This window comes from Anomaloglossus baeobatrachus, chromosome 4, assembly GCF_048569485.1.
Source record: "Anomaloglossus baeobatrachus isolate aAnoBae1 chromosome 4, aAnoBae1.hap1, whole genome shotgun sequence".
Lineage (NCBI taxonomy): Eukaryota > Metazoa > Chordata > Amphibia > Anura > Aromobatidae > Anomaloglossus > Anomaloglossus baeobatrachus.
The window spans coordinates 29,824,411-29,850,627 of record NC_134356.1 but is presented as its reverse complement, the minus strand read 5'-3'; the positions used below and the strand labels follow the sequence as shown (position 1 = coordinate 29,850,627).

Sequence of the window (26,217 nt, the reverse complement as noted above, 5' to 3'; positions counted from 1 at the left end):
ACAGTTGGTGCTTTTGAAATTCAATGGAGGGAGGAGCTACAGACATTCTTCATAGAACTTTACGAGCAGCAACTGTATTTTTCCCCAAATACCCCCATACAGAGGACCACAAGGTGCTCCTGTGTTCTCTGTATTTGGTGAAGACAGACATTCCCATTACCAAGATAGAAGATGACAGTTGGTGCTTTTAAAATTCTATAGAGAGGGAGGAGCTAGAAACATTCTCCATAGAACTTTACGAGTACCAACTGTATCTTTCCCAAATACCCCCATACACAGGAGCACTCGGTTCTCCTCCAGAAACGGATAATCTGTATTTGGTGAAGACAGACATTCCCATTACCAAGATAGAAGATTACAATTGGTGCTTTTGAAATTCTATGGAGAGGGAGGAGCTACAGACATTCTTCATAGAACTTTACGAACAGCAACTGTATTTTTCTCCACATACCCCCATAAAGAGGACCACTAGGCGCTCTTGTGTTCTCTGTATTTTTTGAAGACAGACATTCCCATTACCGAGAAATAAGATGTCAGTTGGTGGTTTTGAAAGTCTATGGAGCGGGAGGAGCTAGAGACATTCTTCATAGAACATTATGAGCAGCAACTGTATTTTTTCTTTACCAAATTTCCCCGTACAAAGGAGCACTCGGCGCTCATGTGTTCTCTTCGAGAGGGGTAAAATCTGCATTTGATGAAAACAGACAAAGAAGATGACAGTTGGTGCTTTTGAAATTATATGGAGGGGGAGGAGCTAGAGTCATTCTCCATAGAACTTTACAAGCACCAACTGTATCATTCCCAAATATCCCTATGCAGAGGGGCACTCGGCGCTCCTGTGTTCTCTTCAAGACAGGTGTATTTGGTGAAGACAGACATTCCCATTACCAAGATAGAAGATGACAGTTGGTGCTTTCGAAATTCTATGGAGGGAGGAATAGCTAGAGACATTCTCCATAGAACTTTATGAGCACCAACTGTATCTTTCCCAAATACCCCCATACGCAGGAGAACTATGGGGAAAATGTATATTCACATTTCACCTGTGAATTCCTGGGTACTCTAGCTCAGGTCCTATTAATTTCAATAAAAGCCAAGCTGCAGTACCTAAGAATGACCACTGTGCAATGAACGGCGCTGTGCTGATTTTCGTTTTTTTTCCTGAGTTTTTTTGGGTGGTGCAAAGTGGGAACGCCCTGTTCAAAGTTGTCAGTAGCTCATACATAGTGACGTTATCTGGATTGCTAAATAAACCATGTAATCTTTTTCTAGATAACGTTGCCTGTGAAGTGTATATTCAGGGAGATAGTCGCTACCACCTTCCCAGGGTTTGTAAACTGTGCCTAGCATCCTGCTGAAGAGGACAGCAGGGAGGACTATTGTTTGCTTTTGTCGGCAAGATAACTGCTCACCACTGAGCAGGTCCATAGCAGCTGACACACAAGGTTCTTCGTACAATACCCTCTACCAATGTCCTTTCCAGATGAATGCCAGGCACAGATGCCAGTGGGAATTAATTTTGGTCTTTTCTAGTCAAGCAGATACACAGATGCCAGTGACATCTATTTTTAAATTTTTTTTCATAATGGAAATGCTTAGAAATGGCTGTGACATCTGTTTTGGACAAAGAAATGTATCCCGCGCAGTGTAGGTTTTTTGCTGAATGGGTGGGTAACATAGCAGAGTCAACCACGTTGCTCTAAACAATAGGGGTTGATCTGGTCCATCGACTTTTCTACCCTGAGAACAAAATGATCAGGAGTGCAATACCAATTGCAAGATCCATAACATCCCCGAACTTAAATCCGTCAGAGAAGAGTCATGAGGCCCCTCTGAGGACGGCCTATCTACCCTAAGAACAAAAAGATTGGGTATTGAATTCGACATGGCCAATCCTTCTCTTCCATGGCATGATCCGTCAGGGAAGAGTCATGAGGCCCCTCTGAGGACGGTCTAGCTACCCTAAGTACAAAAAAACTGGATATTGAATTCAACATGGCCAATCCTTCTCATCCATGGCATGATCCATCATGGAAGAGTCATGAGGCCCCTCTGAGGATGGCCTATCTACCCTAAAAACAAAAAGATTGGATATTGAATTCAACATAGCCAATCCTTCTCTTCCCTGGCATGAACCATCAGGGAAGAGTCGTGAGACCCCCCCATACACAGAACATTTTTGGATGGTCTTTTGGGTTTGGTCATCTACTGTGTATGTGGGACTTAAGCCACTACCGGACAGCTCTGGTGGCGGCTTATCTCCCCTAAGAACAAAAGGATTGGTAATTCATATTCCAACCATCCGATCCTCCTTTTCTCATGATCCATCAGAGAAGAGCCACTACCGGACAGCACTGAAGGCGGCCTAGCTACCCAAAGAATAAAAGGATCGGTAATTTAAATTTCAACCGATCCTCCTTTTCTCCGCCATGATCCATTAGAGAAGAGCCGCTACCGGACAGCTCTGGGGGCAGCCTAGCTACTCTGAAAAGAAAAGGGTTCGTAAATCAAATTCCAACCACCCGAGCCTCCTTTTCTCTGGCATGATCCGTTAGGGAAGAGCTGCTACTGGACAGCCCTGGGGGCAGCTTAGCTACCCTAAGAACAAAAAGATTAAGTATTGAATTCAACATACCCAATCCTTCTCTTCCCTGGAATGATCCGTCAGGAAAGAGTTGTGAGGCCCCTCATACAAAGAGGGTTTGGCCAACTTTGTTCTACTGTGTATGCGGGACTTAAGCCGCTGCCGGACAGTTCTGGTGGTGGCTTATCTCCCCTAAGAACAAAAGGATCGGAAATTCATATTCCAACCATCCTCCTTTTCTCCGGCATGATCCATCAGAGAAGAGCCACTACCGGAGAGCATGGAGGCGGCCTAGCTACTCAAAGAACAAACTCATTGGGTATTAAATTCAACATGCCCAATACATCTCTTACCTGGCATGATCCATCAGGGTAAGGTCAGGAGATCCCAATACAAAAAAATTTTTGGGCTGGTCTCGCGAGTTTGGCCAACATTTATCTACTACATATGGGGACCTTAAGCCACTGCCAGACCCTGAGAACAAAAGGAATAGGAATTCATATTCCAATCATCTGATCCTTCTTTTCTCCAGCATATTCTGTCAGGGAAGAGCCGTTACCGGACAGCTCTGGAGGCGGACTATCTACACTAAGAACAAAAAGATTGGGTATTGAATTTCAACATGCCCAATCCTTCTCTTCCCTAGCATGATCCATCAGGGGAGAGTCAGGAGGTCCCAATACAAAACAATTTTTTGGCTGGTCTCATGAGTTTGGACAACTTTGATCTACTACATACTGTATGGGGGCCTTAAGCCACTGCCAAACCCTGAGAACAAAAGGATTGGGAATTAAATTCCAATGCCTGATTCCTCATTTTCTCCGGCATGATCGATCCGTGAGGGAAGACCTGCTACCGAATAGCTCTGATGGTGGCATATCTCCCCTGACAACAAAAAGATTAGGTACTGAATTTAACATGACCAATCATTTTCTTTCCCAGCAAGTCCATCAGGGGAGAGTTGGGAGGCTCCCATACAATCAAATTTTTGACTGGTCTCGCGAGTTTGGCCAAATTTGGTCTACTGTAAATGCGGGACTAAGCTACTGCCAGACAGCTCTGGTGGCGGATTATCTCCCCTGAGAACAAAAGCATTGGTAATTCAATTTTCAACCACCCAATCCTCCTTTTCTCCGGTATGATCGATAAGGGATGAGCCTGTACTGGTCAGATCTGGGGATGGCTTAGTTACCCTGAGAACAAAAAGATTGGGAATTCAAATTCCAATACCCGGTCCTCCCTTTCACTGACATGATCTTTCAGGGAAGAGCTGCTACCGAACAGCTCTGGGGGCAGCCTAGCTACCCTAAGAACAATGAAGTTAGGTATTAAGTTCAACATAGCCAATCATTCTCTTACTCGGCATGATACATTCGGTGAGAGTCGGGTGGATCCAATAAATCAAGTTTTTGGCTGGTCTCGTGAGTAAAGCCAACTTTGACCTACTGCACATGGGGGCCTTAAGCCTCTGCCAGACAGCTCGGGTGGCAACTTATCCTTACTGAAAACAAAAGGAATGAAAGCTGAACTTGAACATAGTCATTCCTTTTCTTCAGTGGCATAATCCATCAGAGGAGAGTCAGGAGGCCAGGATATGCATCAAATTTTGGGCTGGTCTCCCGAGTTTGGCCACCTTTGGTCTACTGTGTATGGGGACCTTAAGCTGTTGACGAACAGCTCTGTTGGTGACTTATCTCACGTGAAAACAAAATTATCGGTAGTTCAAATTCCTACTGGCGGATCCTTCTTTTGCTTTACATGGTCTGTCTTGGGAGAATCGGGAGGCCTCCATACACCCGTCTTTGGGTTGTGGCTAACTTTGATCTACCATGTTTTGGGAGACTTAAGTCGCTACTGGACAGCTCTGATTATGGCTTATCTTCCCTGAGAACAAAAAGATTGGGAATTGAAATTCCAATTGCCCAATCCTCCTTTTCTCCATCATGATCCGTCAGGAAAGAGCCGCTAGTGGACAGCTCTGGTGGTGGCTTATCTTCCCTGAAAACGAAAAGCTTAGGAATTGAAATGCCAACCGCCCGATCCTCTTTTTCTTCGTTAGGAAAGAGCCGCTAACGGACAGCTCTGGTGGCGGCTTATCTTTCCTGAGAACAAGAAGATTGGAAATTCAAATTCCAACCGCCCGATCCTTGTTTTTTCCGTCATGATCCATCAGGGAAGAGCCGCTACCAGACAGCTCTGGTGGTGGCTTATCTACCCTAAGACAAAAAGATTGGGCATAGAATTCATCATGCTCAATCCTTCTCTTCCCCGGCATGATCAATCAGGGGAGAGTCGGGAGGTCCCAATACAAATCAAATTTTTGTCTCGTTTTGCAAGTTTGGCCAACTGTGATCTACTGCATGTGGGGCCTTAAGCCACTGTCAGACAGCTCTGGTAGCAGTTTATGTCCCCTGAAAACAAAAGGATTGGTAATTCAAATTTCAACCACCAGATCTTCCTTTTCTCCGGCATGATCTGTCAGGGAAGCGCTACTAATGAACAGTTCTGGGGGTGCCTAGCTACCCTGAGAACAAAAGGTTTGGCAATTCAGATTTCAACCACCCGATCCTCTTTTTCTCCGGCATGATCTGTCAGGGAAGAGCTACTACCGAACAGTTCTGGGGGCGGCCAGGCTACCCTGAGAACAAAAGGTCTGGTAATTCAGATTTCAACTACCGGATCCTCCCGTTCTCCAGGATGATCCTTCAGGGAAGAGCTACTACCCAACAGTTTGGGGGGTGACCTATCTACCCTAAGATTAGATATTGAATTCCAACAGTCCGATCCTCATTCTCACCGTCATGATCCGTCAGGAAAGAGTCGCTACTGGACAGCTCTCGTGGTGGCTTATCTCGTCTAAGAACAAAAGGATCGGGAATACCAATTTCAAAGCCTGATCCTTCTCTTTCCCACTATGATCTCTCATGGAAGACGCGGGAGGCCACCATAGACATCACATTTTTGGCCAATTTTGATCTACAGTGTATGAACGCCGGACAGTTCGGTAGTTCAAATTCAACATGTCCGATACTTCTCTCCACCGGTCATGGGACAGTTGAGATGCCACCATACATATAGGATAATTGACCTGACTTGCTGATATCAGTAGTTTTGGGGGGATTTTTGTACCGGTGCATGTTTCAACTGTTTATTTGAACTACTGACGTGGTCGACTAAATCCTTATTCATTTTTTTAGCATGCGTCCCTTTAAGAAATTACGGTTTTCGGCAGACAGATGAGAGCGATTCCTACTGGCGGAGTATTATGGCGCTTATCTCCAGCGAGCTCCCAGCAGCTGGAGATCCCAGTTCTTTCTCCAGGCCAGCACACCTGTGAAAACAAGGCACAAGGGCTAATGTGAATTGGCTTTCATAGGCCGGCGAGGCGCGCTCGGCTCTTTACTGCTGCTGGTAAATTGTCAAGTCCTGCCCCAGTTTTCCCTCCTTCCTGTATGAGACAAGCAGACTGTAGCCAATTACCACCGAAAGCAGCTTAACTCCTCGCATCCCGAATTCATTCCGGGGCTGAAATCATCACAATTAAGAGTCAAACTTTTTTTTCGCTTGTATTTTTTTTTTTTTTAAATTTTAATACTATTTATTTTGGAGGAATCTGAAGTTGATTTTTTTTTTTATTCTGATTTTGAGCGGTCACGAGCTAATGAGATGTTTTAGGGCGTCAAGAGTTAACGTTCACCGACTGATTATCTCATCCCTGCAGCCAGACACTCATCTAATGCTCCTGATGAAGTCATTTTACTAAATTGTATGGAGTTGGAATCAGGTCACCAATCATGGGGCATATACTGTATGTGTATATATCCAGTATATATACACACACACATATACACAGGTATACACATGTACAGAAACGCATATTTATGCATAGATGTGTGTGTGTGTGTGTGTGTGTATGTATATATTTTTTATATATATATATATATATATATATATATATATATATATATATATATTATTATTATTATTATTATTATTAATTATTATTTTATATATATATATATATATATACACACATGTGCAGAAATGTTTATTTATGCATACATGTGTGTGTGTGTGTGTGTGTGTGTATATATGTATGTATATATATATATATCTATATATATATATATTATTTATTATTATTATATATATATATATGCACAGATGTGCAGAAATGTATATTTATGTATAGACATACATATATATATATGTTAACATAGTTATACATGTATAAGTATGCACACGCACACATATATACAGTACAGACCAAAAGTTTGGACACACCTTCTCATTCAAAGAGTTTTCTTTATAAATCTTTTCTATTTTTATATAGCGCTTTACATACATCAGGAATACTGTCCCCATTGGGGCTCACAATCTAAAGTCCCTATCTGTATGTCTTTTGAGTGTGGGAGGAAACCGGAGAACCCGGAGGAAACCCATGCAAACACGGGGAGAACATACAAACTCCTTGCAGATGGTGTCCTTGGTGGGATTCCAACCCAGGACCCCAGCGCTGCAAGACTGCAGTGCTAACCACTGAGCCACCGTGCCGCCCCCTTTATTTTCAGGACTCTGAAAATTGTAGATTCACATTCAAGGCATCAAAACTATGAATTAAAACATGTGGAAAGAAATACTTAAAAAAGTGTGAAACAACTGAAAATATGTCTTATGTTCTAGGATCTTCAAAGTAGCCACCTTTTGCTTTGATTACTGCTTTGCACACTCTTGGCATTCTCTTGATGAGCTTCAAGAGGTAGTCACCGGAAATGGTTTTCCAACAGTCTTGAAGGAGTTCCCAGAGATGCTTAGCACTTGTTGGCCCTTTTGCCTTCACTCTGCGGTCCAGATCACCCCAAACCATCTCGATTGGTTTCAGGTCTGGTGACTGTGGAGGCCAGGTCATCTGGCATAGCACCCATCACTCTCCTTCTTAGTCAAATAGCCCTTACACAGCCTGGAGGTGTGTTGAGGTCATTGTCCTGTTGAAAAATAAATAATGGTCCAACTAAACGCAAACCGGATGATATAGCATGCCGCTGCAAGATGCTGTGGTAGCCATGCTGGTTCTGTATGCCTTCAATTTTGAATAAATCCCCAACAGTGTCACCAGCAAAGCCCCCCCACACCATCACACCTCCTCCGCCATGCTTCACGGTGGGAACCAGCCATGTAGAGTCCATCCGTTCACCTTTTCTACAAAGACATGGTGGTTGGATCCAAAGATCTCAAATTTGGACTCGTCAGACCAAAGCACAGATTTCCACTGCTCTAATGTCCATCCCTTGTGTTGTTTAGCCCAAACAAGTCTCTTCTGCTTGTTGCCTGTCCTTAGCAGCGGTTTCCTAGCAGCTATTTTACCATGAAGGCTGCTGCACAAAGTCTCCTCTTAACAGTTGTTCAGGAGATGAGAAGGTGTGTCCAAACGTTTGGTCTGTACTGTATATATATATATATATATATATATATATATATATATGCATGTATGAATGGTTGTGCCTCCAGTTGCTTCTACTGCACTTTCTGGAATACACCAGGAGAGAAGAACATGTTAGTTCAGTTAGTTGGATATCGGCTGGAGAAGGATGAGGACCTATAGCTGAGGCTGGATCATAGAGAATGTGTATGGACTATTGCAGACTGGAGATCAGTGGCCACGTGGGATTGTGTTGTCTCAGCCACGCTATCGGACTTAAGGAACTCATCTGAGGACTGTTGCATTCTCCTTGGCGTCGGATTGCCCCGGACCTATTTCCTTTGTGTGGACTCTAAAGAACCATTTTATTATTGGATGTTTTATGCTCCCTGTCTCATTAAATCTTCTTGGATTGTTCCTTGGCCTGGTGTCCCTTACTGCTCTGTCGCATACCCCGTCACAATGGTACATATGCGTATGTATGTATACACTACTCATAAAAAAATTAGGATATTTGGCTGAAATTTATGTAAAAAGTTCACGCTTCAGTGATAATGGTGATTTCTTCTTCTCAAACAATTTCTTAAAACAAAAGCCCACACCAGTAGTGGGTACACCCCCCAAAAAATGTCAATGTCTCAATAACTTGCCATGTGGCCTTGAGCATCAATTATAGCTGATAACAACGCCTCCTGCTGGTTACCAATGCAGTTGTTGTCTGTGGAGAAATGGCACCCCATTCTTCTTGAAGGGCGGATCTCAGGTCATTGAGGTTCTGGGGTACAGAGTTACGGCCTCTACACAAAGACTCAGCTGATCCCATAGGTTTTCTATGAGATTCAGATCTGGAGAAAGTACCGCTGCTCCATTTGAGGTTCCCCAGTCTCCAGCAGCCGTTCCCTAATGATGCAATCTCGATGAGGTGGAGCACTGTCTTCTGTGAAGATGAAATTAGGGCGGTGTTGCTCATGCAGAGACACAATGGCTGGAGTAATAATGCTATTCCAGTAGTAGGATATTCATCATCCGGTTTTCAAGGGCATTGTTCACAATTAAGCGATCATCAGTGTGGGATGTAGCCGAAGGACGTCTACTTTTCTACCTTTCTGTGACTCTTCCAGTCTCTCTGTGTCTCTGTACAACCTGCTGGTGACACTCTGTGACACTCTAAGCTAAGTGGCCTCTTCCATCTGAGGACATCCTGCTTGAAGCCTCACAATGGTGCGGTGCTGCAGATCAATTGTTAGTTGTCGTAGTGGTCTCATAAGGTCAAAATATGAACAGAGTGATAAGGAGGACTGTTTAAAACCAATTCTAATTGAACTTCAACATTTATTGGGCATTGTGAGGTAGCGTGGTCGGCTGCGCAGCAGAAGACACGGGATCCAGGCACCAAGGGTCACAGCACACGGTTTAATATCCAAACAAAAGTCCACAACAGTACACATGTGCCTCTCCAGCAGAGAACTCAGGGAGTTGTGTTCACTCCCTCACACTCGGCACCCCCGCCCTTGTTCCTGTTTCCTTTCAACCCTTCTTTCAGCCTGTAGGGAAACAGCATTAACCCTGGAGTGGAGTTGCTTTCTATCATGGAGTGAGCACAACCGGGGCGAGACATACCGGCCGTCATAGATAACCCCGGTCACAGTCTCACAGCATGGATCAAAATGTATTGGGCATAGGTGAAGTTTGCCATCAAGCTCCTTTTTTCTCAACTTCTTTCTTTTATTGATTCCTTCCTTGCCATCCGTCCTTTCTTCCCACCTGTCTTTCTTTCTTTTTTTTCCTACCTTTTTTCTCACATCAATTTTTTCTCTCTTTTCTTTTTCTTTTCCTTTCTTTCCATCCTTTCATTTCTTTCCATCCTTTTTTTCTTTAATTTTTTCTATTTTTGTTTCTTCTTTCCTTCCTTTTTTTATTCTTTTCCTTTCTTTCCATTATTTTTTTCTTATATTCTCTCTTGCTCTCTCTTTTTTCTTACTTTATTTTTCTCTCTTCATTTCTTCCTTCAAACTTTTATTCTTTTTCTTTCTCTTTCTTTTTTTCTCTTTTTTTTTTCTTTTTCTTTCTCTCTTTCTGTCTTTCTTTTTTCCCTCTGTCTTTCTCTCTTTTTCTCTTGTTCATTCTGTCCTTACTTCCTTTTTCCTTTTCTGTATCCTCTCCCTTCTCTCCTCATTTTCTCCTCCAATTTTTGTAAGCGTAAACTCAAGAGTATCGCCGTAACAGTAACTTCTGGGTAGACTGGATAATTTTGAATAAGTTCCACATTGGGCCCTTCGCACCCTTTAGTATCTCCAACCACTGGTCATATCCCAGAAACCAGAGAACCTTCACCATTTGCTCTCAGCAGTCTTCAAACGTAAAGCCCAATTGTGAGCCCAAATTTGCACCTTTTGTTGTAATATCGCCTTGCCCGGTAGAGGATATCTGCTTTTTTTGGCAGTATTTCTTCTAAGAGGTTTATATTTCCCCTTTTCGTATCTCATTTGTTGAAATCAGAATGAACATAGAATGACCCGCCCTTCGTAGAAGATTGAGTCATTGGGGTCGGAATTCCTATGGTTCAGATGTGGTTGTCCAGTCATAAAGTACCTACATTATATGTTTCGTAATTACCTTTTGGTCAAGAAGAAGAACAAATTAATAGTAGACACTTAGGATTGAAGGCCAGGACCCTACTGATTGTCACCAGAGTTCTACAAGTCAAGAGAGTTTTGATGTTCTCCGTTTTGGTGGAAACCCACTTTTAAAGTGTGAAGAACATTCACTAAGGAACTCTATAGAGATTTCTGAATTATAAACCTAATATGTGGCTTATTTACTAATCTTCTTCGACATCTTGAGGGTCATGCCACCACCCTAAAGTCATATTTAGCCAAAACCAATGCGATGGCCTCACACAATGCCTCATTGACGAAACTAGAAGACATCAGCTTTAAGGACACAGTCCCAGCTCATTACAAAGATCACGGGCCGGGTTTACCCGAGGACAACCTTAGTCTTATGCTTTGAGGTTATGTTCTGTGTATGATTAACCAAGTCCCGGGCACAGAGGCGATGACACCAGCTGATCTTGAGCTGCTGCCGTTCAACTGACAAGACCATGAAGCTGAACATGTGGAGGGTTTTAAGAGAGGATCCATGTATAAACAACAAAGAGAATTATTCTTATCTTAATTGCAGTGGAAGGGGTTTTTTTTTCCATGACTCCTTTTTGAGGACAAGCGAGGAGATGGGGGAGGCACATACGCTCATTAACATAATAATGCGGCAAGCAAATGTTTACATTTCAGTAAGCGCGTGAATAAAATTCTCCAGGGTTGGGCGTACACAAAACGACCAGACAAATGTCCCCGTAATTCATTTTTGAAACCTTTAGCACAGCTTTGTCTAGTTGTAGATTAATTTTACCATAATTTTAGATTTAGACTTTTAGATTTCATTTTTGAAGTTTAACAAGAAAAAAAACACAAAACATTCCCAAAATGAGAACTTAGTGGAGACAAAGAGATCGGTGTGAAATGTCAATCAGCGTCAAATGAGGTACAACCCTAAATAATAGTGGGGTGGAGGGGAAACCCTAGTGAGATGAGTGAGATCGGTGACATCATAGCCATGGGAGGGACAACCCTAATGAGATCAGTGAAATCGGACATCAGAGCCATGGGAGGGACAACCCCTAATAAGATCAGTGAGATCCGTGACATCAGAGCCATGTGAGGGACAACCCTAATGAGATCAGTGAGATTGGTGACATCAGAATTATGGGAGGTACACCCCTAAATAATAGTGGTGTGATCAGTGACATCAGAGCCATGGGAGGTACAACCCTAATGAGATCAGTGAGATTAGTGATATCAGAGCCATGGGGGGTACAACCCTAATGAGATCAGTGAGATTGGTGACATTAGTATTATGGGAGGTGTAACCCTAAATATTAGTTGTGTGATCAGTGACAACAGAGCCTTTGGAGGGACAACCCTAATGAGATCAGTGAGATTGGTGACATCAGAATTATGGGAGGTACAAGGCTAAATAATAGTGGTGGGATCGGTGAAATCAGAGCCATGGGAGGTACAACCCTAAATAATAGTGCTGTGATCGGTGACATCAGAGCCATGGGAGGGACAACCCTAAATTATAGTGGTGTGATCGGTGACATCAGAGTTATGGGAAATAAAACTCTAAAAGTGCTGTGATTGGTGACATCAGAGCCATGGGGAATTCAACCCTAAATAATTGTGGGGAGATCTGTTTGGTGAGAACAGAGTGATGGAAGGTACAATCCTAAATAATAGTAATGAGATCGATGACATCAGAGCCATGGGAAGTACAACCCTAAATAATAGTGGATAGATTGGTGTGATCGGTGTGATTGGTGACATCAGAGTCATGGGAGGTACAACTCTAAATAATGGTGGTGTGATCGGTGACATCAGAGCCATGGGAGGTACAACCTTAAATAATGGTGGAAAGAGCGGTGACATCAGAGCCATGGGAGGTACAACCCTAAATAATGTTGGTGTGATTGGTGACATCAGAGCCATGGGAGGTACAACCCTAAATAATGTTGGTGTGATTGGTGACATCAGAACCATGGGACGTACAACCCTAAATAATGATGGTGTGATCAGGGACATCAGAGCCATGGTAGGTACAACCCTAAATAATGGGGGTGAGAGCAATGGCATCAGAGTCGTAGGAAGTATAACTTTAAATAATAGCGGTGTGATCGGTGACAGAGTCATGGGAGGTACAATCCTCTAATAATAGTGGTGAGATTGGTGCAATCAGAGTTACGGGAGGCATAATCCTAAATAATAGTGGTAAGATCGGTGTGATCCATGAGATCAGAGTCATGGAAGGTAGATCCCTAAATAATAGTGGTGAATTTGGTGACATCAGAGCTGTGGAAGGCATAATCCTAAATAAAAGTGGTGAGATTGGACGGATCTATTATTAAGGACTGGACACAAATTTTGGCGGGTGCTTAACTGAATTACTTCTATCTGTAAATCGTGAAAATGAGCATTGACTACATGACGTCTTATGAAAAAAGGTAGCTACATATTAAGGAAAAGGGTTCTGTATTCCAGGAGGTTTCTCCAGCATCACTTTGGTGGCTATGAAGCACAGTCAGTCAACCTTCGATACCTTTTTGGATAGATTTTTTTGTAAGTCCAGAGTCTCCATAGTCCGTCTGATCTGACTGTACTGGTGTATGTATCTTCTTGACACCATATTCTTATTCTGGGGAAAGTTTGTAAAGTCTAATGTGTTACACGAGTGTGGATTATGGAGTGTCATATTATTTTTTTTAGCTCTAGTTACTCAGATACTTTGATTATGATTAGATAATATCTCTAGTTTCCAAGGAATGTTTTTTTGGTGATGTGCTACAAATAGTATCCAACCATGGGCTATCCAAGCATGCTGTGGGTTATGGTTTCCAATCAATGTGTATGGTGGCCAGCAAGTCATAAGGATTGGGCAGATTGAATTTAATCGCCTGAGCCTTTTGTTCCCAAGAGAGATCAGAGATGTCTGGTCATGGTTTAATTCCTTCACCTCATTGAAAACACATAAATGCACAACCGAGAATTCATGGGTATTCAGGAGTTGATAGGGAACACACCACCTTGAGACTGCTGTCTCAGATCGATAGGTATTCCTTACATTGAATTTAATCGCCTGAACCTTTTCTTCAAAAGAGAGATCAGAGATGTCTGGCCGTGGTTTAATTCCTTCACCTCATTGAAAATATATAAATGCACAACCGAGAATTCATGTGTATTCAGGACTTGGGAGAGAACGCACCACCTTGAGACTGCTGTATCAGATCGATAGGTATTCCTTACTTTGAATTTAATCACCTGAACCTTTTGTTCCCAAGAGAGATCAGAGATGTCTGGCCGTGGTTTAATTCCTTCACCCCATTGAAAACACATAAATACACAACCCTGAATTTATGTGTATTCGGGAGTTGGGAGAGAATGCACCACCTTGAGACTGCTGTCTCAGAACGACAAGTATTCCTTACATTGAATTTAATCGCCTGAACCTTTTTGTTCCCAAGAGAGATCAGAGATGTCTGGCCGTGGTTTAATTCCTTCACCTCATTGAAAACACATAAATGCACAACCGAGAATTCATGCGTATTTGGGAGTTGGGAGAGAACGCACCACCTTGAGACTGCTGTCTCAGATCGATAGGTATTCCTTACATTGAATTTAATCACCTGAACCTTTTCTTCAAAAGAGAGATCAGAGATGTCTGGCCGTGGTTTAATTCCTTCACCCCATTGAAAACACATTAATACATGTGCATCCCCCATACTCTGGAACGCTCTACCTCAGCACATCAGACTCTCCACTACCGTGGAAAGCTTCAAGAGGAACCTCAAAACCCACCACTTCCAACAAGCCTACAACCTACAATAGCCCTCAGTCCAGTAGACCACAGCGCAACCAGCTCTGTCCTCACCTATTGTACCATCACCCATTCCCTGTAGACTGTGAGCCCTCGCGGGCAGGGTCCTCCTTCCTCCTATATCAGTCTGTCTTGTACTGTTAATGATTGTTGTACGTATACCCTCTTTCACTTGTAAAGTGCCATGGAATAAATGGCGCTATAATAATAAATAATAATAATAATACACAACCCTGAATTTATGTGTATTCGGGAGTTGGGAGAGAACGCACCACCTTGAGACTGCTGTCTCAGATCGATAGGTATTCCTTACATTGAATTTAATCGCCTGAACCTTTTATTCCCAAGAGAGATCAGAGATGTCTGGCCGTGGTTTAATTCCTTCACCCCATTGAAAACATATAAATACACAACCCTGAATTTATGTGTATTTGGGAGTTGGGAGAGAATGCACCACCTTGAGACTGCTGTCTCAGAACGACAAGTATTCCTTACATTGAATTTAATCGCCTGAACCTTTTTGCTCCCAAGAGAGATCAGAGATGTCTGCCCATGGTTTAATTTCTGAACCTTATTGAAAACACATAAATACACAGCCGTGAATTCATGTATAATTGGGATTTGGAAGAGCACGCACCACCTTGAGACTGCTGTCTCAGAACTACAGGTGCTTCCCCCATACACATGCACGCCCTTTGTTCAGCCAAGCATTCATGATTTCTCATTGAGGAGAGGGAAGTAAACCAGTACCAGACTTCTTTACCATCAGCTTATCTTCCCTGAGAATGAAATGATTGGGCATGTTGAAATTCAATATGCCTAATCATAATTTCCTGACATCCTAGAGGATACGTTTTACAATCAACTGTTCCTGCTGACATTCATACAATGCATCAATATGACGAAGAACACGGGAACACCCACAAACCGAGTAGAGTCACACCCTTTGGGGCAGGGTTTACAAAAAAAACACCATTTTTCAGAATTTGATGATTTTTTTTAAAAATTGGTGCCTAATTTGCCAATGCGTATGGCCAACTTGATATATGGGTGGGCAGATTCAGTTTTTGCCTACTAGTCTCATTTCGATGGGGTATCAAAATGGTGCACCATAAACCAAAATGAACTTTGGCAATAAGGCTCCTAGGTCACAGCGTTTGGCTCCATAGGGGTAAAGTTGGGGGATATTAGACTCTCCCTATAATATAGGTCTTAAGTAAATGTAGAAACCTTTGCGCACACCTGGGAGCGCGGCCGTCACAGCGACAGGTGCGCTTATTCGCATGCTTGGGTTACATGAACCTGCAGAAATATGCGAAGCCTTTTGTCTTTTAAGCTTTTGGTGCTCTTAATATAATCTTGTTTGTCTTTTTTCTGCAGATTCCATCGGTGACGAGATGTCAGACACACGAGGCCGGGGCACAATGTGCAGGTATTTACAGAGTAATCGTGTCATGGGACATAACATTATGGACATGTGAGTGACAGACGGGGTCACCTGAGCCGCAGCGCCTCACAAAGGGGACTTGTTCTGTGATTTGTAGGCGGCTGAGCGCGTAATGATATGTGTGCACCCGGCCACGCGGGCATTCGACCCATTGCAGACCCAATCTATATGTGCTTTTTTTTCATTATTGACATTTAGTTTTTCATTGGTATATTTTTTTTAATTTACATTTTTTTTATTTGTGCTTTTCTTTAAATTTACATTTATTATTTTTATTTGTCCTTTATTTTTATTTTTTTTTATTTATATATTTTTTTTATTTGTGCTTTTCTTTAAATTTACATTTATGTTTTTTATTTGTCCTTTTTTTTTATTTAAATTTATTTTTTTTCATTGGTGCTTTTTTTAAATTTAATTTGTTTTTATTTGTACTTTTTTTAATTTACATTTTTTTTTTCATTTGTGCTTTTTTTATTTACATTTTTTTTATTTGCCCTTTATTTTTTTTCATTTACATTTATTTTTTCATTTGTCCTTTATTTTTTTTAATTTACATTTATTTTTTTCATTTGTGCTTTTCTTTAAATTTACATTTATTATTTTTATTTGTCCTTTATTTTTAGCTTTTTTATTTAGATTTTTTTTTTCATTTGTGCTTTTCTTTAAATTTACATTTATTTTTTTTTATTTGTCCTTTATTTTTTTTAATTTAAATTTATTTTTTTTCATTTGTGCTTTTTTTTTTAAATTTAATTTGTTTTTATTTGTCCTTTTTTTAATTTACATTTATTTTTTTCATTTGTGCTTTCTTTATTTACATTTTTTTTATTTGCCCTTTATTTTTTTAATTTACATTTATTTTTTCATTTGTCCTTTATTTTTTTTAATTTACATTTATTTTTTTTATTTGTGCTTTTTTTTAATTTACATTTTTTATTTGTCCTTTATTTTTTTAATTTACATTTATTTTTTTTCATTTGCCCTTTTTTTAATTTACATTTATTTATTTTTTCATTTGTCCTTTGTTTTTTTATTCACATTTTATTTTCAATAGTGCTTTTTTTATTTACATTTTTTCATTTGCCCTTTTTTTTAATTTACATTTTTTTTTCATTTGTGCTTTCTTTATAATTTACATTTTTTTCTTCATTTATGCTTTTTTAATTTACATTTTTTTTTCCATTTGTGCTTTTTTATATTAACTTTTTTTCATTTGTACTTTTTTTAAATTTATATTTTTTTTTCATTCATGCTTTTTTTTAATTTTCGACATTTTGCTGACCCCAAAAAAAAAACTGGCAACAAATTCCACAAGAAAAGTGACTAAAACCCCCCTTGCGAATTATAAATCGAAGAATGATGGCAGTTGTAGTTTCGTAAACATGGACTGCCATCGTACCCAACATCTCATATGTCTAGGACTGATATAGTGGGATTAACGTGTTTTATCAATTATTGGACAGTCATTGAAGAGGACTGTATATAAAGCAGATAGGTAATAATAAGAGATTATGAAATATTCTGGATTATCGGACAGTCATAGAAAAGGACTGTATATAAAACAGATAGTTAATAATAAGAGATTATCAAATATTTGGGATTATCAGACAATGAGAGGGAAGTAACGGTAAATAACATTGAACTGGGATTATTTTAGATTATAAAACGGTTATTTTATTAGACATTCTGGATTATCAGATGCCAGATTATAGGAATTTACATGTTAAGGCCTCTATTTATAGTCGGTCTGGCTCCTTGATCTCAGGATATGGTTGTGTCCAGCCTATATTATTTGCACCCTATAAAATGCCCCGGACTGTAATCATTCTATTACGTGCCGGTGACGGATGCTTCTAATGGAGACTTTTCTTATTAGGACTTGAAAGATGCAAATAAAAACCATGTGATAATCAAAGCCCGGCGCATGCTGCCAATAGTGGAGGATCTGGGACCACTTTCCCCATTATATATAACATTTTAACTCCAAGACCCTGGGAAAAAAAATTTGGGTATATTTTCGAGTAGAAATCTCCTACCGTTTTGCGTATACAGGTCCTGTGCGGACCTATGCGTCACCATGGAATCAGACTACAAACTCTGTGTAGTCAGACCCTGAAGTCACGGCTGTTTTCATCAGTTCCCAACAAACATCCCAAAAAAAGGGAGTATTACTGCGGATCAGACCATGTAACCATGTAGATCCTGGGATCTGAGAATGGGGCCCCGGCATACGTGGTTATCAGAGGAGGGGTGGCTGCGCATGCTCAACTCTCTTCATTCATTTCTATAGGCGCTCTGAAACTTACCGAGCATGTGCAGCTCTGTCCGTTCATTTCTATATGAGCTATGGAAATTGCTGAGCATATGCAGAGCTTTCCACTCATTTCTATGGAGCTATGAAGATTGCCGAGCATGCGCATTTCTCTTTATTCATTTCTATAGGAGCTCTGAAAATTGCCGAGAATGCGCACCTCTCTCCATTCATTACTACTACAGCTATGAAAATTTCAGAGCATGTGCATCTCTCTTTATTCATTTCTATGGGAGCTTTGAAAATTATCAAACATGTGCAACTCTTTGCATTCATTTCTATAGCAGCTATAAAATTACCGAGCATGTGCATTTCCTTCTATTTATTTCTATGAGAGCTATGAAAAAATGTCGAGCATGTGCATCTCTCTCCATTCATTGCCATGGAGCTATGAAAATTGCCGAGCATGCACATTTCTCTTCATTCATCTTTATGGGAGCTCTGAAAACAGCCGAGCATGTGCATTTCTCTCTGTTCATTTCTATGAGAGCTATGAAAAATTGTCGAGCATGTGCATCTCTAACCATTGATTTCTATGGAAATATTAAAATTGGCGAGCATCTGCATTTCTCTCCACTCATTTCTATGGAGCTATGAAAATTGGCGAGCATGTGCACCTCTCTCCATTCATCTCTATGAGAGCTATGAAAAATGCCGAGCATGTGCACCTCTCTCTATTCATCTCTATGCGAGCTATTAAAAATGCCGAGCATGTGCACCTCTCTCCATTCAATTCTATAGGCGCTCTGAAAATTGGAGAACATGGGTATCTCTCTTCATTAATTTCCTTGGAGCTATGAAAATAGCCAAGCATGCACATTTCTCTTCATTCATTTCCATAGGAGCTATGAAAATTACCGAGCATGCGCATCTCAATGAAGCTATGAAAATTGCAGAACATGGGAATCTCTCTCCATTCATGTCTATGGAGCTATGAAAATTGCAGAGAATGCGCAAATCTCTCTCCATTCATTACTATTTGAGCTATGAAAACTACCGAGCATGTGCACCTCTCTCCATTCCATTCATTTCTATGGAAGCTTTGAAAATTGCTGAGCATGTGCAATCTTTCCATTAATTTCTATAAGAGCTATGAAAACTACCGAGCATGCGCATCTCTCTCCATTAATTTCTATGGAAGCCTTGAAAATTGCCGAGCATGTGCAACTCTTTCCATTCATTTCTATAAGAGCTATGAAAATTGTTGAGCATGAGCATTTCCCTTCAATTGGATTTCTTAAAATTGCCGAGCATGTGCATCTCTCCCCATGCGCTGTCATCCCTCCTTCACCAGTGGTGGGACTTATGAACATCCTATCTTATGGCTATACATTTTTCGAAATCTGCGGGAATATAAAGTAAAAAAGAGGCCACAATGTGAATTTTGGGAGGGTAGCTGGGGAAGTAGGTCTTTCATTTAAAAAAGAGAGAAGAAAAAAAAGGTGTTACTGTCCCTTTAAGTGTGATGATTTCTGTAGACAGCGATGTGGGGGCTCACGCAGACTGGATAGATGCATTTCAATTTGAGCTTTTCACATTTACATGACGTTTGTTGTGCTTTTTTTATGTTTTTGATGCTTTTGTGATGAATTTTTCATGAGCACTCTCGTTCCTGATTTTACATATCTAATGCAGCAGTTTATTGAAATACCGTAGGATGGATTTTCATTTCGCCGATGCCATGTTTTAAGACAGGCTGGCATGAAAGGAACCGTGGGGAATATTTTTTTTTTAATGTTTGTTTTTTAGTATGAGGCATATGTGGTTTTTAAGTGATGGAGGATAGAATATAGGGATTTTGCATATCTGAGACATTTATGGCATATTTTTTATATTATATATTATATTATATATATATATTTATTTATATATATTTTTATATATATATATATATATATATATATATATATATATATATATAAATATATAGATATATATCTATATACATATAGATATATATATTTATATATATATATATCTATATATATATATATATATATATATATATATATGGCTAATTAGTGGGGTGTAAATGTTAATCTATAAAATGTTTCTCCCATGCAGAATTTGAGTCTTTTCCCCTGTTTTTCTGGATTTTTCTTGCTCTGCACCAGTCAGTTGCTCTCCTTCCTATTGCTCCTTCTCCCCTCTCACAGCATTTTCTTTGACGCGGCACAAGACAGCTAGATTGTAACATTATTATCTTCCCTTCTCTCGGCATGTGTCTTACCCCCACACATAGATATTGTGCTGCAGCTGCATCCCCCTCTTCCCCGATTCCTCTGATTCAATCAGTTGCTTCTCTCCCCTCTCACAGCATTTTCTTTAACGCGGCACAAGACAGCTAGATTGTAACGATTATCTTCCCTTCTCTCGGCATGTGTCTTACCTCTACACATAGATATTGTGCTGCAGCTGCAACGCCCTTTACCCCGATTCTTCTGATTCAATTACCTCTCTCCTCTCTTACAGCATTTTCTCTAAAACTGACCTGTCAACAGGTCAAAAGTGGCCAGATTTTAATCTTATTTCATTCCCACTGTTTCCCTGACTATTCCGCTTCTCGTTTTTTTAAAATCCGCCACATGGTTCCAGAGATAGTTAATAATGTAGATCAACCTAAAGACACACCCCAGAGGATCCTGTAAACCACACCCCCAAGGAACAGACCATACAATGTAGCAATAAGTAAAAAAAAAGTCTATATCTCTGGAACCGTATGGTAGAATAAAAAACAAAAAATAAAAAAATGGACTACCCATGGGAACAGGGGAAAAAAATCTGTCCACTTTTGATGAGGCCCTCTTTAACACAGACTGAGGCTGAGAGATTGAAAAATAATTACTCTCTCAGCATGTGTCTCACACATACCTATAGATATAACACTGCAGTTGCATCCACCTCCACCACAATTCCTCTGATTCAGTCAGTTGCCTATCTCCTTGCTCACAGCATTTTCCCTAAAAAGAATCTCACTACTGGTCAAAAGTTATTTCATTCCCACTGCCCCCCCCCCTGACTATTCTGCTTCTCGTTTTTTAAAAATCCATCACATGGTTCCAGAGATATATAAGAATGTAGATCAGCCTAAAGACACGCCCCTGAGGATCCTCTGAACCACGCCCCCTCAGAACAGTCAATAAAACTTAGCAACTACTAAAAAGGTCTATATCTCTGTAACCGTATGAGGGATTAAAAGAAAAAAACAAAAAAACAACAACTGGACTACCCATGGGAACAGGAGGGAAAAAACTGTCAACTTTTGTTGTTGTGACTGTATCCCCCTCTTCCCTGATTCCTCTGATTCAATCAGGTTTTTCTCTCTCTTCTCACAGCATTTTCTCTAAACGGACATGTCAACAGGTCAAAAGTTGCCAGATTTTCATCTTATTTGGGAACAGGGGAATAAAATCTGTCAACTTTTGATTGAGGCAGAGAGACTGAAAAATGATTCCTCTCTCAGCATTAGTCTCACACATACCCATAGACATAACGCTGCAGCTGCATCCCCCTCTTCCCCGATTCCTCTGATTCAATCAGTTGCCTCTCTCCTCTCTCACAGCATTTTCCCTAAAAAAACCCCTCACAAATGGTCAAAAGTGGCAAGATTTTAATCTTATTTTATTCCCATTGTTCTTCTGACTATTCTGATTCTGTTTTTTTAAAATCCGCCACACGGTTTCACAGATAGTTAATAATGTAGATCAGCCTAAAGACACACCCCAGAGGATCCTCTGAGCCACGCCCCCTCAGAACAATTAATAAAACTTAGCAATAACTAAAAAGCTCTATATCTCTGGAACCGTATGAGGGATTAAAAAAAACAAAAACTGGACTACCCATGGGAACAGGAGGAAAAAAATAAGTCAACTTTTGTCAGTGTGGCAGCATCCCCCTCTTCCCTGATTCCTCTGATTCAATCAGTTTCTCCTCTCCCTTCTCACAGCATGTTCTCTAAAAGGACTTGTCAACAGGTCAAAATTAGCCACATTTTCATCTTATTTTATTCCCACTGTTCTCCTGACTGTTCTGATTCTCGTTTATTTTAAATCTGGCATATGGTTCCAGAGGTAGTAATCTAATATTATAGATTGTCCTAAAGACATGCCCCAGAGGATCCTGTAAGCTACGCCCCGTCGTAACAGATAATATAACTTAGCAATAACTAAAATGGTCTGCGATTCTCATTTTTTTTTAAATCCGCCATACGGTTTCAGAGATAGCAAATAATGTAGATTGACCTAAAGACACGCCCCAGAGGATCCTGTAAGACACACCCCCTCGGAACAAGCCACACCCCCTCAGAACAGTCAATATAACTTAGCAATAACTAAAATGGTCTGTGGTTCTTGTTTTTTAAAATCCGCCATACAGTGCCAGAGATAGTTAATAATGTAGATTATCCTAAAGACACGCCCCAGAGGATCCTCTAAGCCATGCCCCCTCGGAACAGTCAATATAACTTAGCAATAACTAAAATAGTCTGCGTTTCTCGCTTTTTAAAATCCGCCATAAGGTTCCAGAGATAGTTAATAATGTATATTGTCCTAAAGACACGCCCCAGAAGATCCTGTAAGCTACGCCCCTTCGGAACAGATAACACTTAACAATAACTAAAAAGGTCTATGTCTCTGGAACCATATGATGGATTAAAAAAGACCACAAAAACTGGACTGCCCATGGGAACAGGAGGCAGAAAATCTGTCAACGTTTGATTGAGGCAGAGAAACTGAAAAATGATTCCTCTCTCAGCATGTGTCTCACACATACGCATAGACATAATGCTGCAGCTGCATCCCCCTCCTCCCTTCCTTGAATTTACTATATTATTCTTCCTAACAGATTATTTGTTATTTTGAATGTAAACTCCAAATATTACACCCATTTTTTTTTTTTTTAATCTTTAAGGAAAATAAATGATTGCTTTCTGTTATCAGCCATTTAATGTCTCCAATACATACATGTGTGATATGCGCTTTATTTAAGCTTTAACCGCCCTATAATCATTTTGTACGAGCCATCTTCTGGAAGGCAGCACCATGCACGCAGCCAGTGGAAATATTAATATCGTAGCCGCGTTTCATTTCTTTTCGAGGTGGACCGCGCCGGAATGTTTCACAAAATAAATACTTACTGTGAGTAGCTGTTTATTCAGTTTTAATCCCATTTCCACCTCCATCATTTCTGAACAGAAAAGACGGAGGGAATACATTAAAGATGAAACATTTGGTGAGGAGCGACCCCGTTCTAAGTTCCTCCTTCCTCTTGGCGGTTTGCTGCCTTTTACACAGGCTACGGCTGCATATTTTCGGCACTCTTGGGACTGACACACAGCCCTCCTATTATGTCTTATTAAAAGGCCTGACAGACTGCAAAATCTATGATGAAAGCAGAATCTACAGACCCGGTAGATGAGTCTACATCTCAATTTCTGAGCATATTTCTCCTTAGGAGTCGGATCATTCCAACATATCTGGATCAGTATATACACAAAGTCAAGTTTATAACCTTATCGGCGGAAATGAAGAATGACACATCAGTCAAAGTCAACGAAAGGCAATCAAAGAGCATTTCCTAACCCCCCACCCAAAAAAAATCAGGTCACATTGACATTATCAAGGGGAATCCGCAGCTTAGAACACCCCCTCTAAGGAAAATGATCAAAGTCAATTTTTCTTCATATGGGTTATATTTTGAAAACGTTTACCCGTGACGAGACAACCCCTTTAAGTAAATAAACCCCCATAATAACGATTATGATCACCAATAAAATTTCTATATGGATTAAATAAATTTCATGGCTAAAAAAAGTCCTCTTTTACACCTATGCTTATATTTCTTTAAGCATGGGCGGGTCTTATTTTTAGTCCTATTTTATATTAATGCTTACATTTCCTTAAGCGTGGGTGGTTTTTTTTTTAAAGTACCATTTTACACCAATGCTTATCTTTCTTTAGGTATTAACAGGTTGTATTTTAAGTCCTATTTTACACTCATGCTTACATTACTTTAAGCATGGGCGGGTCTTATTTTAAATCCTTTTTTACACTAATATTTGCATTTCTTTAAGCATGGGCAGGTCTTATTCTAAGTCCTATTTCACACCTATGGTTATTTTATTTTAGGTGTTAATGGGTCTTATTTTAAGTTCTATTTTACACTCAGTTATATTTCTTTAAGCATGGGAGGGTCTTATTTTAAATCCTCTTTTACACTAATACTTACCTATCTTTTAGCATGGGTGGGTCTTATTATAAATCCTTATTTACACTAATACTTGCCTATCTGTACGCATGGGTGGGTCTTATTTTAAACTTTTTTACACTTATACTTACCTTTCTTGAAGCATGGGTGGGTCTTATTTTAAATCCTTTTTTACACTAATACTTGCCTTTCTTTAAGCAGGGGTCGGTCTTATTTTAAATCCTTTTTTACACTTATACTTGCCTTTCTTTAAGCATGGACGGGTCTTATTTTACATCCTTTTTACACTAATACTTGCCATTTTTAAGCATTGGTGGGTCTTAGTTTTAGTTTTGATTTACACCCATGCTTGCATTTTATGACCAATTAACAAACGTACTATTTTTGTTTAAGCATGGGTGGGTCTTATTTTAAGTCCTCTTTTACTCCTATGGCTATATTTCTTTAAGCATGGGCGGGTCTTATTTTAAATCCTTTTACACTAATTCTTGCATGTCTTTAAGCATGTATGGGTCTTATTTTAAATCCTTTTTTAAACTAATACTTGCATGTCTTTAAGAATGGGTAGGTCTTAATTAAATCCTTTTTTACACTAATACTTGCCTTTCTTTAAGTATTGGTGGGTCTTATATTAGGTTTTGTTTTACACTGGTGCTTGCATTTTGTGACTTTTTTACAAATTTGCTTTTATTTCTTTAAGCGTGGGTGGGTCTTATTTTAAGTCCTATCTACTTAAATTTATTTACGCATGGGCAGATATTATTTTAAGTCTTATTGGACATTAATGCTTAAATTAAATTAATGCTTATGTCAACTCCTTATTTACACCGATGCCTAATTTCATCAACTAATTTACACCTCTTCTTATATTTCTTTAAGCATGGGAGGGTCTAATTTTAAGTTTTGTTTTACAACCATGCTTACATTTCCATAAGCTTGGGCAGATCTTATTTTAAATCCTGTATTTCTATTACACCCATGCTTTTATTTAAGCATGGGCAGGTCTTATTTCAACTCTTTATTTACACCGATGCCTACATTTCTTTAACCTTGGGCAAGTCTTATTTTATGTTCTAATTTACACCTATTTTTAGATTTCTTTAGGCGTGGGTGGGTCTTATTTTAAGTCCTATTTTACACCCATGCTTACATTTCTATAAGCATGGGCAGGTCTTATTTAACATCTCGCGTTTATGTTACAACTATGCTTATATTTAAGCATGGGAGGGTCTTATTTTAAGTTCTGTGTCACACCCATGCTTACATTTCTTTAAGCGTGGGAGGGCCCCTAGTGAAATTATACCTGAAGAAGCCACACTATGACCTTATATTTTATTAGTGTTCGAGCATCCTATTCCTTCTACAAGGTAGACTATTTCATCGACTACAGATAAAATTTTTACTCCAGGAAGACATCCAAAATATCTTAAATGTCAACCCCTTCCATGTCTAATGTGTCAGTGACGTCCCCGTCCTGTTTTTTTGTTTTTTTTACTTTGACAGCCCAGAATGCCCATCTGTGTCTGGTCTCTGTGTGAAACCTAAGAACAAGGTTATGATGAAAAAAAGGGAGAAAAATAATGTCAAAAGTGCCTTGGTTTCTTGGCTTGAAGGCATAAGGAGATGAATTAATTCCATGAAGAAAAGACTGATTTCTTTTTTTGGTAGGACTCTTTTTTTTTAATACTTCAAAGGCTTTGTGCACAGAGATAGCGAAGACTGCCGAGGGAACAAAAAATGTTTTACCAAACCCGTTTACAGTGCAAAAGACATGTCAGGTTAATAGTCATTATCATGACCTGTCAATGGCCTGGCCATAACAA

The 26,217-nt window shown here is 39.9% G+C and overlaps 1 long non-coding RNA gene across 1 annotated transcript in view; it reads left to right on the top strand.

The window, feature by feature from the left end:
* LOC142301125 (uncharacterized) overlaps positions 1-26,217 on the top strand; it is a 139,776-nt gene that overhangs the window by 33,974 nt on the left and 79,585 nt on the right. Inside the window, exon 3 of the long non-coding RNA XR_012752694.1 lies at positions 15,813-15,864. This is a non-coding gene — a long non-coding RNA (uncharacterized LOC142301125). The remainder of the gene's footprint in view (positions 1-15,812; positions 15,865-26,217) is intronic.